The sequence below is a fragment of the Rhipicephalus microplus genome, chromosome X, assembly GCF_043290135.1.
Source record: "Rhipicephalus microplus isolate Deutch F79 chromosome X, USDA_Rmic, whole genome shotgun sequence".
Lineage (NCBI taxonomy): Eukaryota > Metazoa > Arthropoda > Arachnida > Ixodida > Ixodidae > Rhipicephalus > Rhipicephalus microplus.
In genome coordinates, this window is record NC_134710.1 from 496,728,645 (window position 1) to 496,748,596 (window position 19,952).

At 44.7% G+C, this 19,952-nt stretch overlaps 1 pseudogene; it reads right to left on the minus strand.

The window, feature by feature from the left end:
- Positions 1-609: 609 nt before the first annotated feature.
- The window catches only part of LOC142775552 (uncharacterized), a 98,801-nt pseudogene continuing 79,458 nt past the window's right edge, over positions 610-19,952 (minus strand).

The following is a 19,952-nucleotide window of genomic DNA, read 5'->3' on the forward strand; positions in this document are numbered from 1 at the left end:
AGATTTTAAGCTTCTCTTCGAAAACTTTCGTTTTTATCTTCTCGACAAGTTATTCGGGTGTTTCAGACGGGTCTTCATCGATACCGTACAGAATCAAGTTTTTTTTTCTACTCCTATTTTCTAAATCGTAAACCTTTCCCAAAAGATACACGTTTTTTTCTAGTCTCACTACAGTATCCTTTAGTGCACACATATCTGTTTTCAAAGCACTTATTGCAGACAGCTGAACTTCAAGGCTATTTAAACGCTCTGTAACTGACGGGATATCTGCCTCAAGTTTCGTTTGCTTACTCAGAATTTCATTGATAGATGCTGTCATAGCAGTTTGACCAGAAAGAAGTTTAGCCAACATTTCCTTCTCGCCGGGGCCAGGGTTTGATTCAATGTCTCCACAAATCAACAAGTTCTTAGCAAAAGTGCACACATCGAAATGTAAATTGAGAACACACAGTGGGCACGGCAGCAGAAACAAAAAGCGGTCATCGCTATGGTAACATTTGCCATAAGAATAGGGACTAACCTGCAGCGTACAAAGAAATGGATTGTTGAGCATCTTGCCCGTCGTGCCGCTGCCGAGCCCACTGGAGGGGATGGCTGACATGAGGCAATTTATACGGGCTGGTAGGACCACGTGGTAGTCCGTTCCTGAGGCAGGCGCCGGCGCAGAAGATACCGCAACCGGCACGATGAATTCCTCCGCTTCACACCGGTCGCAGGCCACTTGATAAGCCTCCGTTGATGCTCTGCAGTCAACAACGCTGGACGAAGGAAGCGGTAAAGGATCCAAAGCACAGCCATGCTCTGAAGATTGCAACACAAAAAGTGAAGCAATAACCTGCAGCGTACAAAAAAATGGATTGTTGAGCATCTTGCCCGTCGTGCTGCTGCCGAGCCCACTGCAGGGGATGGCTGACGTGAGGCAATTTATACGGGCTGGTAGGACCACGTGGTAGTCCGTTCCTGAGGCAGGCGCCGGCGCAGAAGATACCGCAACCGGCACGATGAATTCCTCCGCTTCACACCGGTCGCAGGCCACTTGATAAGCCTCCGTTGATGCTCTGCAGTCAACAACGCTGGACGAAGGAAGCGGTAAAGGATCCAAAGCACAGCCATGCTCTGAAGATTGCAACACAAAAAGTGAAGCAATAACCTGCAGCGTACAAAAAAATGGATTGTTGAGCATCTTGCCCGTCGTGCTGCTGCCGAGCCCACTGCAGGGGATGGCTGACGTGAGGCAATTTATACGGGCTGGTAGGACCACGTGGTAGTCCGTTCCTGAGGCAGGCGCCGGCGCAGAAGATACCGCAACCGGTACGATGAATTCCTCTGCTTCACACCGGTCGCAGGCCACTTGATAAGCCTCCGTTGATGCTCTGCACTAGACAACGCTGGACGAAGGAAGCGGTAAAGGATCCAAAGCACAGCCATGCTCTGAAGATTGCGACACAAAAAGTGAAGCAAGAACCTGCAGCGTACAAAGAAATGGATTGTTGAGCATCTTGCCCGTCGTGCTGCTGCCGGGCCCTCAAAGGACTAACATTTAGTCCTTCTAACTAACAACAACTAACATTGACCTCAAAGGACTAACATTTAGTCCACATTTGCACTTTATAGAGAGACTGTTATTCCCCACATTTACACCTTACCGCGACACCGTTAGTCCTCACAGTTGCACCTTGCCAGACGAACGGTTGATCTACCCAAATACTCCAATCGGATGAACTTTTTGCCCCAGTTCAAACATTGATTTTTGTTTATTTTCCGCCAGGCCTAATACTTTTTTGCCGGTTTTTCTGCGCATTAAGCAACAAATTGCGCAGAAAAGAACACGCGAAAAAGTAGTTAGCCACCTATGTGTAACTGCTTTCGCAATTACGGCAACAATGAACGACAAAAGTGAGACATCCAAATCTTTTATTTTTCTACATACACCTGAAGTTTCTCCATTCTTTCAAGTGGTGAAGTGTACAAGTCCAGTCTCATTGTCAAATCTTGTTCACTCATTGGGGAGCTCCTCCGACGGAGTTGATAGATGATAGGCATTGCAGACGCCTGCGCACGCAGCCTTCTGCCTGTTGTGTTCCCACGGCTGCACGTACAATAATAAAGTAAAGATAGTTAGACACACGAGACAGAAGATGAAGATGCACGCATATGACAAGTACATGCACGTTAATATAAAAACAAGCGTTAAAATATGACACACAAATAACTTTACCTTCACATCTCACACAGTACTTCTGAAGCTACTCTGACGAAAAAAGGTTAAATGAAAACATTTGTGAGATATCACATGCTAATAATTTCATCATGACGTAACACATCGTCAAAAACTCAATTATATCCCCGTAGCGCAACAGCTTAGGGGCGGCGGCTGCAGCCACAACTCCGCGAATTATCGTGCCGCGAACAAGTCGGCGAGTCCTAAACGAGCGACGTCGTTGAGCTCGAGCCAGCAAATGCGAGACCAAACACGGCACAGCACGCGGAGTGTGTGCGGCCAGCGAACTTCGAACAGGAAAGCGAGCGTACGCTTGACCGACGCCACGAACAGCGCCGGGCTCATTTGGAGCTAGTGCCGAAGAAATCGACGGTAGTGCGGCCCATTTCCACAAACTCGGGCGAGTGCAGCGCGCAAACGCGAGTGCGCCGCCGCGCCGTCAGCTTGCGACCAACTCACGGGAAAGCCACCTGTAATGACGACCAATTGTCAGTGAGTTCCGACGCTAGCGAAAGCCCCGCCAGCCCGTGCTGGTGCACTTACAGCGCGCGACATACTACAACCAAGCTCTTTATGAGAACGCGCAACGTGTTTTTCGACGACTCCCTACACAGCGACGAGGTCTCAGCCCAATATCGCCAGCGCGGAGCTCATCGCGGCGGCGAAGACAGGTGAGCACTCGATGAGCGAGCGTACGGGAGGCCGGCGGCAATGGCGGCCAATTTCCAGGTGGTCGCAAAGCACAGGCGAACTGCAGACGCCGAAGCTTACCTTCGGAATGCATTTCTTCAGTGCGATATACAACATGGCCGAGTCTGCTGCCGGCAAGCGCGATCCGTATCGCACACGCGACAAGTAGAGTGGAATAAAGAATGAATACCTACTTCCCTTAGAATCCAGCGCTGTTTTCTGCCCTGAGTCGGACTGAAGTATATATCCTATCGGCTTGCTGTTTCTCTGCCGCCATATTGGCCTTCCCAACTGTTGCTGTCGTGTGTTGGTCATGACTATCTTGAAGCGAGAGATATACAGCGGGGCGTGGTGACGTGTCGAGGCTTGCTTCAGACTTCATGGGTTCAGCTAAATGCAAAAGCAGCAGCCCACGCTCATCCAAGCGTACACACAAGCACCACGTCGTAATTCGTAGATCGTCGAATCCAGGCGGCCGTGGTCGAGCACCCCGAGCGTATCGCAACGTGAACCGTCGCCGACAAAATACGGGGGAAGACTGAGCCAGCAGAGGAGGAGAAGGACATGTGTTCTGTGGAGGAGGAGGGCTGGTCACCTTAATTGGCAACGCTTTTCGCGCTGCCTGCAATCCCGGGGCGGTTCATCCCTCCTGGAGCCTGTTTGGAGACTAAGTGGTTTCGCACGGCATGCTTCCCTCTGTGGTTGCTCGTCAACGGTCTATCCATTCATCACGCGCGCCTTTCGGGCTCCGTTACTCGTTTTTCGGGTAATTTTGCCTTAGAGTGTATATTCCTGTTTCAGTTTATTACAATTGACTGGCTACTGGTGTAAATAACTTGCGTAAAAACTACGCAGAAAAGCGTCAGATAGTCAGTGAGTGCAAAGGGTGCTCCCAAAAGTCATAAGGGCAGTGTTGTTAAATATGGCTGTTATTATAACCAAGCTGCATATGGTGACGAGGTAGAAAATTGTTGCGTGTACGCACTAAAGAGAAGGCGTAATTACACGCCATCTTGAGTTACCGGTCACAGGAATGGAATGCTTACTTGCAGGTTATGGGGTCAAATCCCGTCCATGGCGGCAGCATTTTCAATGGACGCGAAAATGCGTGAGGTCCATGTGCCTAGATTTAGGTGTACGTTAAAGAACCTCAAGTGGCTCAAATGTCCGGAGTGTTCCACTACTTCGTTTCTTGTGGTGATATCGTGGTTTTTGGGAGTGGGATATCGAACCCCAAGAATCGAATGGTCTCTACGTGTGCACTGTTTTCCTGCAGGTTGTAACCACGCCAATGCCTTCCTTATCTTTTTATGGTGGTGCGTAGGAGAGGAGCGCAATGGGATTCGGGCATCAGCGTTAGTGTGGTGTTTAGCCGGCAGGCACCCCTACAGAAGAAGACCTGCCGACGCGTAGTCGCTTGGGCTGCAGCTGCATTTAAAGCTGCTTCATGGTTCAGTTTTCGAGCGCATTCGTGCCGTTTAAAGGTGCTAAACTTGACAATATTCCTAATTTATTTCTTCGTAGATAGGCGGTCTCCGTCAAAAATCCTTGTTATAGTATACCGTACGTCCCTGTTGTTATCAGAATTACCAAATGACTGAAAGGCAACCAGCATCGCACGAATCTATGAGAAGGGACAGCGTATTCTCGTATAAAATTACCGTTCTATTTCTGTAATGTCATCATGCTGCATACTTATTGAACATATAACAAACAGCATAACTATATATTTAGAAAATCATTCTCTTTTAACCAATTGTCAGCATGGCTTTGGAAGGGGGCATTCGACTGTCAGACACTGATCATGGTTGTACATTCCTTTACATCAACTCTTAAAAAAAACGGAATATTCGACATAATTTTTCCATACTTCCGAGAAGCCTTCGATACTTTTCCTTACGATAATTTATTTCTTCAACTTGAAAATACTGGAATTCTAAAAATATTTATTTCTTTGGTTGATTAACATTTGTCAAACCGGTATCAAATAGTAGAAATTAATGGTGAAAAGTTGGAGTCTTTTCTGGTCACATCAGGAGTGCCGCCGGGCAGTGTTTTCGCCTCTCTCCTTTTTATTACATATTGCAACGACAACGTTAACACGGTCGAAGGTGGTTTTCAGGCTCGAATATTCGCTGATGATTGCGTGATTTTAAAGGCAATAATTATGTCACTGACCAAATTAGCTTACGCAGTAGGTTAACTATTGTTCTTGACTACTCCTTGTACTGGGGAATGACACTAAACACCGACAAAGGCGTGCCAATGCGAATGCCACACAAGAATTCACCTTTGCTTTAAAAGTATAAAAAGGTTCATCCCACTTGCAAGACGTAACCTAATACAATTATCTAGGCGTCACCTTTAGCAACACGTTCAGATGGAACAACCGCACAAGTAATACTTGCACCTTTGCCTTCAGAAAATTATGTCTCTTGATGCACAAACTTCAAAAAACACCAACTAATGTAAAGCGGCTACACTATAACATCCTAATCACAACTAAACTAGAATTTGCATGTATCGTTCGAGATAAGTATACTAAAACTATTGTCAATAACCACGAGAAAGAGAAGCGAAAGGCAGTTAGATTTATACAGAAAAAAGTTGTCAACACTGGTTTCACTCACTTATTTTATAAAAGCTAACCACATTCAGCCACTCGAGATAAGAAGACAAAAGCAATAACTGTGATTTATTAAACTACTTTACGCGAACGATACACCACTAGACAAAATTCTCTATCTATCGCCCTTATTAACCAGAACCACTCGTCACCGTAGACAAGACACATTTACGCCCTACTTCGAGAGCACGAACACATTTAAGAATTTTTTTCCTTGTACAATAACCGAAATAAATTGTGTACTTGAATCCAAATCATAATTTTTAATATTAAGCATTTGTTAGTATAACACTACTATAAACATATTGATTGCATTTCTGTATTAGTGTTCTTGTTTCGTTTTCAGTTTCAAGTTGTTAATTGTATCATTTTATTGCCCGCCCTGCTTGGACTACGTGTGTGCAGTATGTTGTGATTGATATAAATAAATAAAGTCAAAGTGCAAACAACACTCATGAGGCGCTTGTTGTTCAAGGCAACCAGCTTGTTTTAAAGCTATGTCTTCTTCGTCGCTAGATGACCGAGGCGCTCTGTCTGCTGGGCCGATATGGATGAGCGCATGCCAGTTATACATTCAAGATTGTTTTGTGGCAGTTTGTTTCACGGAGAGTCGGCTTTTGATTGGCTGAAAGTTGATTTAGGAAAGCAACATTTGACAGGAGCTAATAGTGAAAGCTTCATTGCGTAATGTTCCCAGATACATAGTACCAACTGCTGGTGTAGACAAGCTTTTAGTTCACGCGCTCGCAAGCACGAAATGTCGCTAGACTGCTTCCAGGGATATACAGGATCACCCATTCAACTCTTAAAGGTTTTTTTTTGCCCCAGAGAGAACGCAACAGGTGGTGCCATAAAATGAGCTACCATAGCAGGTGATTGCACCATCTGAGATCTCGAAGTAAATAATTTATGGTGGTACGTACCGAAAAGAAAAGTAGCGGTATATATTGGGAACGCTTCTTGCAACACTGGCCAATGTGACTGTTGTAGAAGTCTAAAGTCGTATTATTGATGCTCAACTTGAGCCAATATGTGATTGGCGTGGTAAATGAGGCCTGTTGTCAGTTGCTGGAGCTCGTCTATGTGTGGTAGCCTCAGTATCTGGCTCGCCAGCTCTATTTCATTACGCCATTTCGGTAGTGAGCAAAGTAGATGCCGAATAGTTGTCAAACAGGATGGTTTTGCCGGATGTGGCAGCCTGCTAGGCATTTATTGCGACACAGTACTACGTAGCGTACGCCCGTTGTTTCGCTGATAGCGTGTCCATGGGCTTCAATTCTTCAGCTTCAGGACGTTATTTCAGCATTGCACATAGCAGTTACCGCGAGGCAGCCTAGGTGGTGACACATTCATTCATTGGGTACTCAGACACAGCACGTTCACGGATACTAATACTTGTCATGCTTTGTTACGCTTGGCTTCAAGCATAAAAGGTTTGCAAAGACCGACATTACTTCTTCCTTATCGAACTGGCGCTTCTTTTCTAAGAAATCTTCGTATTGTTATTACGGCTATATGTTCCGGGGTAGTGTAAGTGTGGTGTATCAGTAGACTAATTATACCACCTAATTATGATCCATTCGTCCCGCGAACACCAGCAGCAGCTGGAGTTTCATGGAACGAAAACCGAACAGCGCGTTCAGGCGAAAACCTCAGATGACTCCTTAAACAGAAAGAATCCTTTGGTGGCGTCCATTGGTGACTCACCTCAGCAGCCTAAACACGAGTGATACAAGAAACTATTATTACGTGATGACATCACAGAGCATAGAATTTAGTGATATAATCGTGACCTCGTCAGATTACATCTTCTCTTGGTAAAAAAAGAACGCCCTGCCGTGGTGGTCTAGTGGCTAATGTACTTAGCTGCTGACCCACTTAATGTACCCGCCTGCTGACCCGCAGGTCGCGGGAACAGATTCCGGCTGTGACGGCTGCATTTTCGATGAAGGCAATAATGTTGTAGGCCCGTGTGTTCAGATTTGGGTGCACGTTGAAGAACCCCAGGTGGTCGAAATTTCCCGAGCCCTCCACTACAGCATCTCTCACAATCATATGGTAGTTTTGGTACGTTAAACCCCACATATCAAACAAAGAGGACGGGGCGAGTGGAAGGTCGCCATGGGTCCCGTCACTGGAGATGAGCCATTGGGTGTCGGACGCGAACATCCAAGAGTTTAACCGGCCGGGGGCTTCTTGCCGTCACGTGCCCGCTGGAGGGGACCTTAGCCATCTGGTCCAGAACGCCTGCCCAGGGCCTGCGGACTTCGGTGCCGGCAGGCGAGCTACAGCCGTAGGGCTATGGGCCTGAGTTAAGCGCCTAGCTGCCTGGCAAGGTTAACTCTGGTTTCTCGACGCATCACCAGCAACCAGCGTTCTCTCATCCCCGACAAGTCCGCGTCCTGAAGCCGGAACCACCACGTTCCGGTTTGTTAAGCGTCATCTAGCCGTCAACGAGTTGGTGAGACTGAACTGCCATCTTTCACCATTCCGCCGCTCACCCGCGTTCGGCCTTTGTAGTTTCGGTGTAATAAATGAATTGGTGTTTTGTTTCTAATTAGGAAGGTTTTACCACGTCTAGTCAACTTTCATTAGGTGTTTCGGTCTTGTGGGCCATTTTCGTCTGTTTACTCTTCAATTAAACTCCTTGTTGGGTTTTGTTGTTACAAACGGTTTGTTCCTCATTAACGCTCTCGGAGGTTCAAACCTAGAGAGCTCTTAAGAACATTAGAAAAATAACCTCACATCACACAGCTGTTGGCAGTCTCGTCACTCACCTACGAGCGCGAGCGCAAACACAACCAGGCCACAACAAGTTTCAAGTTCTATTATTTTTAAAAACAAGTTACAATATCTAGAATATACAGACGACGGTCCCAGAGCCAGAGTCTTTTGTGGGACCCTCGGTTTGTCGATACAAAATGACGGTAAAATTTATACAGAGCAACAGAAAAATCTTACAATATACAGACATCAAAATACACTTTTAAATCACAAATCAAACCAAAACACGCAACATAGTATAAAAAGAACCGAAGAACAAACAAGTCAAACAGGTAAACGACAAGTATGGTTATTCGAGAAAATCATTTTTCACGGACTATTTCAACAAAGAAAATGAAGTACAACGCTTATTGCTAGAAGGTAATGCATTCCAAAGGGTTATAGCACTAAAAGCGGAAGTTTTTTGCCCATAATTAGTATGAGCAGGGGGTAACAGGAAATTTTTATTAGCCGCACACCTGGTCACATTATTGTTCTGCAAAAGTTCAGGTGCAATAATTGGGAATGCCAGTTGAGTATACAGCAATTTGTGGAATAAGGTCACAAGATTCAACCGGAACAAAAGATTTATTGGCAAGATATTGTAAGAGCGTAGTGATGTGAAGGCGTTTGATTGCGCAGAACTAGAAGTGACAACGCTTATTGACTGATTTTGAATATATATGCTGTATTAATGATAAATGACAAGCATGAGCGTTGCCCCATGAGACTACACCGTAAGTAATATGACTATGAATGAACGCAAAATACAGCGCCAGTAGAGCTTCACGGGAAAAGAAAGGGCGAGCTTTCATTAATGGGCGGATACCAAACGCTGTCTTCTCCTTAAGATGGTTAAAGTGACTGTGAAAGGTAAGGCATGGGTCAAAATGTATGCCAAGAAAGACGACATCAGAACAAGCTAAAATGGAATGAATACCAAGTTCTATTAAGAGAATAGTAGAAACTTAGTAGATAATGACCTCTGAGCACTTTTAAACACCATAAATTTAGTTCTTGTGGGGTTCATAACTGAGTGTATACTGCTGCACAAATTCATGAGGGCACTTAATACAAGATTTAACTTTGAAACAAGAGCATCAATGTTTTTTATTAGATGAAGGTATTGTTGTGTGATCAGCGTATAGAACACAGTGACCACAGTCAAAAGAACTAAGAACATCAGGAAGATCATTCATATATAAAATAAATAGCAAAGAAGCCAATACTGAGCCCTGCGGTACACCTTGGTTAACTTACTTTATTGCAGAGAACGTATTTGCGGCGTGTACTGTGTACTGACGGTCAAGTAGGTAATTTGTTAAGAATGTAGGCGCAGGGCCAGACACACAGCTCCGAAGAGCCCGACGGAACGCATAGAACAATGCGCAGCTTGTTTTTCTTGCGCTTATTAGGACAGCAAACTCAGCATGGGACGCCCGCTCGCTCATGAAGAATCCGATACAAGTCCAGCGTCGAAGCGCAGTGACGCTGCAGGGACTGAAACGCCGATGCAAACGCGCCGCTGACCGCCGACGTCGGAGAGGAGCCGCCACCAAAGCGCACACCGCAACCCGCGTCGTCGTCCCCGTGACCTTAGTGATGGAGCCTCCAGGGCTTGATAATACCTTTACCAAGTTTCTTTAGGCAGCCTCTGAACAACGCGCCAACTTCACGCACACGCACTCAGTGACTCCCGCGCTCCCCAGAGAACACGCTATACCGACGCACGCGCGCGTGCAGGAAAAGGTGCTGTGGCGCTGCGACAAATCCTAGCGACTGTCCCTGTCGTTTTGGGCCGCCGAAAACGCAGCCGTGGCCTGCCGATCATGCCAATAGAATATATTCTATTTCTCTATAGTTTACATATATGGCTTGCTATTAGCACACACAACAACGTACGCTTTGTGGTGTAGTGGTTAGGGCTGCGAATCGAAAGGTTGCCGGTTAGACTCCGCGGGACATTTGCTTGTCTTTACGTGTTTGTTTTGCTATATGGTAATTTGTATTTTACAACGTCATATGCGTAGCGACAATACGTCAGTAAAGCCGCGATGAACTCCGGCATAAACCACTTTCGTGTTATAAAAAGAGATCAGTGCTTGGCGACACTGCAAATTGAACCCAGTACCTCCTAGATTGTACTTGGACGCTGTAACCTCTCGTCCACTACTGCAGTGTTTGAGATGAAAGCTTGCGCCACTGCAGCATTTACCCCACTGTTACTATGTCGTCACTCGATCGAAAAATTTCAAATTCAAAACATGGGCTGAGACTTCGTCAAAAATAGAATAAAAGAAACGGAATGCATTCGCTTAAGTTGATTAGAAGATAAAAGCCACCAAGCGTGGTTGTATTACTGCGCACTATATATGGCGTTCGAAACGCTAATCAAGTATCTTGAATTCACTTTCACTACATCAATAGTCAGTTTTTTCTTCCTTTATCGTCATTCAAGCGAACTTTAACTAATCCACTGACAACGCTTTTAATTAGGTTTGATTTTGATTAGGTTTGATATGTAAAAACAGTCACACTTTATCTAGCTTTGTGTGTCGCTGTCCCTCCCATAGAACGCGTACTCGGCTTTTTTTTTTCACTTCAGACACGAGAAGCCACTCTGAAGAAGCTTTCCATGACGTCTTTTGCACCAGAGAATCGTCTGAAACGGTCTCTCCCTTTTTTTTTTGTCTTTGGTTTTCCGCCTGTGGTAATGTTTCTTGACGCCAAGACTTGTGAACGTCCCTTGATTTATGCTTGCTCGCGCGGACGCCGCAGGGTGAAATAACGGCACCGTTTCTTCTGAAAAGCATTAGCACTGAAACACCTCCCGAAGAATCTCCTTCGTTTTACGTAGTGACACATCTAAGTGTTAAGCGTACGCATTTTCTCGGATTTTGGTTTTATCAAAGTGCTGTGGTGCATGGAACCTGTTACAGTGCACCCAAAATACCATTCTATTACTGCTGTTCTATATTTCTGCAGAATTTATCCACAGGCACATATCTACTCATGTGTCTTGAAATCAGATTCCTGTAAGAAAGGCAACTTTTTACGTCTAACCTTTACAGCAACTACTATAAGAAGCTCGAATATGTCGAATTAATTGAGTACAAGCACAGCTTCATTAAAATGTAAGTGGTTGCGGTAAACGGGGGAAGACGTTTGGGGCATATCTTTAAACATTGCATGCTTCAAGTTTGGCGCGGTTTCAGTGATGTGGTGACCCTGGAGTGTTGCTATCTCGCACTTTGCGAAACAACGCACAGATTATAGCTTAAAGCTGTAGTCATTGATGAAACACGAGTGCTTGGTTTTGCGCAGGACACCTGGACGTCTGTCACAACGTGGCGGTGTATAAGTGCTGTAGCAGACATCCACCGAACTGGAAGCTGAGATGCAAGAAACCATCGGCTATCATCAGATACTCTAGGTGCTAGACGCTCTGCGTGCGGCCTTGCTATCATCGGCACACGCTTCTTTCTTTCCTTGTCGTTTCATCGGCTTTCGTGTGTACTCCTTACCCTCAAAAGTACCGAGTAAGTTAAATTTATGCCATTATTGTAGTACCACCGCGAGATAAGAGTATTCTTGGCTAGGAACATGCGCAGCCAAGAGAAAGGTTGTGAATTTGTACCCAAATGCGCTTGCTTCCATTGACACTGCGTATAAAAGTTGTTGCCGTTAAATAAGGAGTCAAAAACGTGGAAGAACTTTATTGTGAGTTTTCAGATAGATTACTGACTGCTGGTAGAGGCTAACTGTCATCTGCTGAACTTTGCGTACCAGCGTACGTTCGAATGAGAATGAGCTTTGCTTGGAGGCTGAATACTGCTCATTTCTGCTGTTACGATATTATTAATGTTGCTTTGAAAGAGCGTGCTGAATCGGCGTTCTGATCCTGAGCGACACATAGCAAATGAATGAGCTATATTCTGTTAGGTTATCACAAGCACTGAAAAATGTGCATTTCTAAAGAAAGTGATGAAAAGACAGACCACTGGAATCACGAATAAAGTGAATACACCTTCCTCCGTCTTTGAAGTATATTGCTGGTAGCCCGTCAACTTCGCCTTTCAGTGTTAGTTTACGAGCTTGGTTCAGGCCTCACTGACTCGTAGTGTTTTTTTTTACTAATTGTTCAGAATTACGATCTGAGTCTACATTGCTAACGAACATATACCCAGATGGGAGGTTTTGGGGGATGATTCTCTCGCCTAAATCCGGTGGTCTCCCGCAAACCTGTACTGATGCCTATACATTCATCTTCCTCTGTTTCACTCCGGTAGGCTAAGGACAGAGGAAAACAGAGCCATTTCGCTGATTATGCTCTAATGCATGCGCCGCAAATACTCCAGCGCATTGCTCAGCGGCTTTCATTGGATGCTGCAGGAGTGACATCCCCGTCTGGTTGCCGTTCCCTACAAACCAAGCTAAAGCAGTCCAAGCCAACCGAATCGAAGTGCAGCGAGGATTGTTCGGCGGCGTTTACTAAGAAGAAATCGCGTTCAGTGCACTTAGTGTACGAGTGTCAAAGAAAGTTGTCATAGATTGTGGGCACCAATATTGTGTGATGGTTCCATGCAGCATTGTAACTCGCGAGTAGTGAAAGACCCAGTGGTCGCTGCACTTTAAGAAGTAAAGGAGAAAAAGGAGTATTGAAGTTGCTCTTTTAGAGGAGTAACTAAATTGCCACGCCCAATGCACCATTTGGGAGTAACTGCGAAGGAGTAAAGGCACTCGTGGTTACTCCTCAAAGGAGCAACGATTAGCAAAAGAAAAATTAGGTTTCGGTTGGCTTGACCAACCTTTCGAAGTGCATGGTGGCCTTTGATTAGATGTACAATACATGTACAAGCATCACACTCAGAATAAAATTACATACACAGGATTCGAACTCACACCCGCCCTGTCAGCATGCTTGTACACTAACCAGTACACCACACCACGCTACGGCACCGTCTGAAAGGAAACGGGCTTGTGTAGGCACCAATGGGTCGTTTGCAAACGGCGCGATTGTTCCTGCCATTACTCTTAAAAAACGGGCGCTTTACTCCACGCAGAGAAAAGTGCACCCCCTCGCCGTGCCGTGTGCAATCTTTAGCGCGCATTCCGTCTTTAGGAGGAGCTAAGAGCCCTTTTAGGAGGTAACTGCGCAGTTACTACACAAAACTTTTTAGAATGTGGGGCGGCGTTAACTGGTGAGCAAGCTCTTTTCGAATTATCTGTGTTAATTTTGTCAGAAAGTGCTAAAACTGGGAAAGGTTGATAACCAGGCATGTTATCTAGACTGGGCTTGCTTCATAAGATGGCAGAAAGCAGTTCAGCAGAAAGACGAAATCTTCATTGTTAGGACCATGGTATTTTTTTTTCTTGATACGTACAACTCTGGTCATTTTTATCACACCGCTATAATATTAAACCTCTGGTTGACTCTCTTTAGATATGCAGTAATGAAAAATGTCCTAGTTGTGGGTTCATTTATAAAAAAGTGACTAGTTGTTATAAGTAAACCCCACTCGAGCAAATTACTTTTTTGGTCTGGTGTACGGAAACATAATTTTACTTTTGATTTATTGAACGTGGAATAAACGTCTACCATTTGGAATAAATTATGTTGATCCAACATGTAAAGTGAAGTAATAAAATATGATTAAATGAAGCTGCCTGAAAAAATTTTAAATTTAGGAAATAAGCTTAAGAAATCAGCTTGATGTAGGCTTTTAAAACGCATATACCTACTGATACTGATGTAAAATTTATTTCGCTCGTATCAAAAATATATTTTATAAGTGCTATTTTCAGTATTATTCTAGAAGTATGACTGACCCGTCGTGAACGTGGCGCTTTGATGAGAAAAAAGATGGGGGAAAGGTGCACCACAAGAAAGCACTCTCGAAGTGCCAAAATCTTTTTCTTTTGTAGAAGGCCGTTAGACAAGAAAAACGATGATAAGTACCTTCGGGACAATAATGCGACTGCCCTCGGGGAATTTCATAAAGCCCACGCGTGCCGCGTCAGCACGTTCTCGTTCAGCGAATTTGCAGCACCTATGGTTGCTTTATCATCCAGATAATTCGGCGCCAGTGCGTCGAAGGGGGCACAATACAGAGAGTGGGCGACAGAGTGTTTTTCTTAAGTTGTAAACAACGGTAATGTCGAATTATTGAAGTCGTAGGCTGCCCCGCGCGAGGCGACCTGAACGGTCTTTTAAGTTAGCTAGCCAACACTAGGCGTTGTCCTCGCACACAACTTTTAAGGACCAGCCTTCAAAGTTCTGGGCTCGAGTACATCGAAATAATACGCGTTAAATAATTTAAGTTTATCTCTACCATGTTTACTGAACGCAGCAAAATTATTACAGCGAAGAATGCTTCACCGTATTAGTGCATTGTTTCTGTCTGTCTCGGTAGAACAGTGGCTATACGGTGCCTGGCTGCTGACCTGAAAGTCGTGGGTACCTTCCCGGCCGTGGCTGTCGCATTTTGATGAAGGCTAAAATGGTAGAGACCCGTCTGCTGTGTGATGCAACTGTAGGTGAAAGAACACCAGATGGTTGACATTCTTTACGGCGTCTCTCATAATCATCTAGCAGTTTTGGGACATGGAATGTCTGATCTTAATAATATTATAATGGTAGAATATTTACTATGTTGGGATATGGGCGTGTAGGTCGTGAGTTCGATCTCGGTGGTAGCGGCTGTCACATTTTGATGCAGGTGGATTGCTGAGAGCCCGTGTATCGCTATGTGAGTGAAGGTTAAAAGCATGAGACGACCGACATTCTACGAAACCTCAACGGCACTGTACACGTTATCACATCGTGATCTCGGCATGGAAACCCGAATACAGAATTGCCATGGCAGCGTCTTTATCAATTTTAAATAGGCAATTCGCCACGCGTGTCAGCACTGTCATGCGCAAGAAGCGTAAGTGTCTAGAACATCCCAGATTATTGAAGGTTATTCTAATAAGCCTGAGCGTAGATGGGAAAAAAATAGAGCTCATTTTTTAACTGACATGGCCACAAACAATAAAGCTGATTGATTTGTGGGGTTTCACGTCCCAAAACCACCGTATCATTATGATAGACGCCGTAGTGAAGGGCTCCGGAAATTTCGACCACCTTGGGTTCTTTACCGTGCACCCAAATCAACAATAAAGCTGTAAACTGCAGTGCCACACGTATATATGATGTTCGCTCAAGACAAAGATGAATGAAAGAATACACACGGATGAGCGCAAATCATGGTAATAAATTCATCCCTACTGCTTGCTTTCTCATCATCACAAGTGTACGACGTTGTTATTGCTACTCTTATTACTCAAACCATATTATTGTTAGCGGTAGCCTATTTATTAGTGAGAGCGCTGGATGAACAAGATGGAATCAGTCCAGTAGCAAAGAAAAACCGTCGTCGTCTTTCTCCTTTATCATGCAGCCACGCTGGAGTGGCTGGTATGTAGCCCCCCCCCCTTACGCCAGTGGTGGAAGCACTTTCTTAGTTCTCATTCTACGCAGATGCGGCTGAAGGACGATGATAAGACTTGAGCCAAGCTATGCGAACGATGTCGCTCGAAAGCGAAGATGACGGCGTTGTATTGGTTAGAAAGATCTGATGTGTAACGTCAGTCACCTGGCGAACGACACTGTATGTTCCAGTGTAGCGTGAGAATAATTTCTGAGAAAGCCCTACATGCCGAGTGGGTGACCAGAAAAAAGCGTGGCAACAAAGGCTCTATGATGACTCAGTAAAGCTAACTTGGTGCTCTTTGGCACCAGAGTAAAATAACTGCAGGCCGCAGTGGGATATTGATTGATTTGTGGGGTTTAACGTCCCAAAACCACCATATGATTATGAGAGACGCCGTAGTGGAGGGCTCCGGAAATTTCGACCACCTGAGGTTCTTTAACGTGCACTCAAATCTGAACACACGGGCCTACAACATTTCCGCATCCATCTGAAATGCAGCCGCCACAGCCGGGATCCGAACCCGCGACCTGCGGGTCAGCAGCCGAGTACCTTAGCCACTAGACCACCGCGGCGGGGCCTAGTGGGATACTTTGTTGGTTTCTTTAATAACTTGCTTAGCACAACTAATGCTCTGCACCTTTAGCCCACAAAGAAATGCGGCTGCCATGGCGGAAATTTTACCCTATACCATCAGGTAAGGGACACCCTGATTGTACCTCTCGCACTCTCAGTTCGGCTGTGATCGAAATTAGACCAAGTTTACGAGGCTTCTCTTACGTGCACATGCGAAGGGCCAGCCACATCTTCAAAGAACTTGACTTGAAGTGCCGGCTAGTTCCTTCAATAACCGGGTGGAAGTATGACGATGAGGACTCATCTCTGTGTTAGAGAGGCTCGTTTTGGTAGGTTTTAGGCATTTTGCCTTATTAAAGATTGCATTGAGTTTCATTGTGCGAGAACAGAATAATCACGAAAGATATATTTTATGGCTTGAAAGCAAATGGCTGGTTGACTGAAAGTTTCTCAGACCATCCACGCACTGCTTTTTTCAAGAGTAAAATCTTTAGAAAACTGGCGAAACTACCTGGACAGCAAAAAGCGTAATTGCTGTACCTAGAAGCTCTTTTTATATCCAGCAGTCTGTAGTGGCAGAGCAACCATCATTGATCCCTCTTGGTGCTTTTGCATCGCTGTGCCTTTTTGCGGAATCACAAGAAGAAGAGAAAGAAGAAGATGGATCGTAACCCAAAAAACCAAGAAGGATTGAAGTATACAGAAGAATCATCACTTGACAACGTGAGTTTTTTTATATGCTCTTTACAACTGCGTATCGAGAGGCAGCTGTTCGGTCTAAACTTGATATTATGCTGTTTGCTTCGCAGCTTCATTCACGTTATCCGCTGTCGCTGTGTGTTACAATTTCATATGTGTAATGCGTATCCTGCTAATCGCACGCAGTGATTTTCTGAAATGCGTAGCTATTGATGAATTCCATTGACAAAATGCACCATAGTTCATGCCGTGAATTTGAATGGCATCAGTGAGAATCATGGCCTATAAAAATTAGAAAAAAACGAAGCCCAAACAAAACCACATGAATCCACACTTAAGTACATTGTCTCTATTCATAGTATCGTTAACAAGTACCAAGATCCTCACGTGTGGTCATTTATAAAACTACGTTGCTAATAATAAATGTTGGGGTTTCATGTTCCAAGTCATTTATATAAGAGACTTCATAGTGGAGAACCATGAAAAGTTCGCCCATAGGGCTTACTCGGTGCCCAAAAGGCACCGAGTAAGCCTTATGGGTTCTTGCACTTTAGGCCGTTCTGAGGTAAAGTTTGCTCAATGTTTAAAAAAAAATGAGATTAACCAATTTTATATATGATTTCCTAGCAATTTTCCTGCCATTTTGACTAAAGCCTATATATTTCAGTATTTATGAATTGAATATCTCATGAATTTTTTACGACTGAAATATATATCTCATTAGGTGGTAATTATTCAAATCGGTACCAAAAGAACAGTGGGGTACATCACTTCATTTGTGCTTCCGCAGGTCTATGCATTTATGCAGAATTCAAGAAAGAATAATCTCCATAGTAAATAATGATACCTAAGTATAATAGAAAACTTGGTTTTGAAATAATCGAGTTTATATTCAGAAACAAACACCTCAAAATCCAATATACAATGCCACGAACACCACTCAATTATTTTATTTAGTAGCTACAAGCTTGGTAACCATTGCCAAAGTCATCTTTTTTCAGTTTGGAGAGTCTGTTATTTGTTTCCTTGCTTCTTTTGTGAGCTGACATGCAGCTCCATCCGCAATGTATCGTAGATTTTATTCAATTTTATCTCTCATAGTGGCTGTGTTTTGGCCAGGCTTCAACACACCTTTTTATCAGAGTCATTCCTCGTGCGATACTGCCATCACAAAAAGGAACTACAACACCAAATGCCACAATGCTTTGAACTCTGATCCTAAACAATGACAGCAAAGACTCTGCAACGCCATTCCTCATAGCTCAACAATTACACTGGACAGTTTGAAAGAATTACTTGGTCGAATTGCATCACAAACAACAATTATGTTCATTAGAGCACACCTACTGTCACGTAATTAGCCTCGAAGAATGCCGAAAAGGCTCGGAGATTCAACAATTAATATCTTGCGGGATCGACTTTTTTCGCGCCTCAGTAAGTCACCGGCAGTTATTCGCATTCTCAAGAGAACAATAATGCTTCCCTCAAAATTTGAAGACCTCCTGAAAACCTTTTCAGAGGCGAAGCTCCTTAGGCCGTGGGTCGTTCCCTCCTTCGTAGGTGGTATGCAGCCACCTCTAGATTATGACTTGCTCATTAGATGGCGTTATCTGTATATGTTCTTCAGAATAATATAACAATGTAGCATTAGTGGTTTGCAGAGCATATCCACGGAGGGATTGATGATTAGTGGAGTGAAGCGTTCGTCCAAGCTTCAGTCCATTCGTGCCTCTATCCGTTTGTCCGTCCGTGCGTCTCTCTGTCCGTCCGTGCCTCTGTCCGACTCTCCCTTCATCTCGATGCACATACGGTTGGAAACATGGACGCACGAATGGAGCTTCACCCCACTCTTCACAGTTCCCGCCATAGATTCACTTGAATTTGAAAGACGACAGTAATTCTTGGGGTACTTCGACGCAAGAATTTTGATTTTTCTGACTGTACATTTATTTATTTATCACTTGTTTATAATACCTAAAATGCCCCAGCTTGAGGTTTTACATAAGGGATGGGCTGTTATGTAGTGAGTACATCTTGAAGGCTTGCGGGTTGGATTGGAGCACAGGTTCTCTGGGTATGCGGTTCCAGTCTCTTACTGTGTTGACGAAGAAGGAGCGTAGATGCGCAGCGGCCTGTGGCTGTGGGGGGTAAACTGCTTTGGTGTGATTTGGGCGGCAGGATGTACGAAGAGCAGGCAAGATTAATGAAGTGCTAAGACAGGAATGAAAATTAAAATTTGTGAAAAAGGCACAATCTAAACCTAAGGCGTCTGAGGTCTAAGTTACCAAGATGTGCTTTGCATGTTAGTTTTGTAACACTCCAGTGAAAAGAATGATCTGAATATATGTAGCAAACTACGTGGTATTGTACTGCTTGGGGCGCTTAATAAGGTTAGTTTGATGTGGGTCCCAAGTGGAGCATGCGTATTCTAACTTGGGCTGCACGCATGTTTGATAAGCTAACAATTTGACCGATGGGGGAGCAAGACGAAAGTTTCTTCGAATGTATCCCAATGTGCAGCTAGTTTTGTAATGATGCTTGTGATGTGGGAGGACCATTTGATTGATATGTGGGGTTCAACGTCCCAAAATCACCATATGATTAGGAGAGACGCCATAGTGGAGGGCTACGGAAATTTTGACCACCTGGGTTTCTTTAACATGCACCCAAATCTGAGCACACGGGCCTACAACATTTCCGCCTCCATCGAAAACGCAGCCGCCCAAGCCGGGATTCAATCCCGCGACCTGCGGGTCAGCAGCCGAGCACCTCAGCCACTAGACCACCGCGGCGGGGCATGTGGGAGGACCAGAAAAGATCGCCACAGATAGGGGCGCCGAGGTACTTGCGTGAGTTGCCAGAAGAAATCGCAGTGTTGCAGAGGGCGTACTGCGTTTGAGAGAGA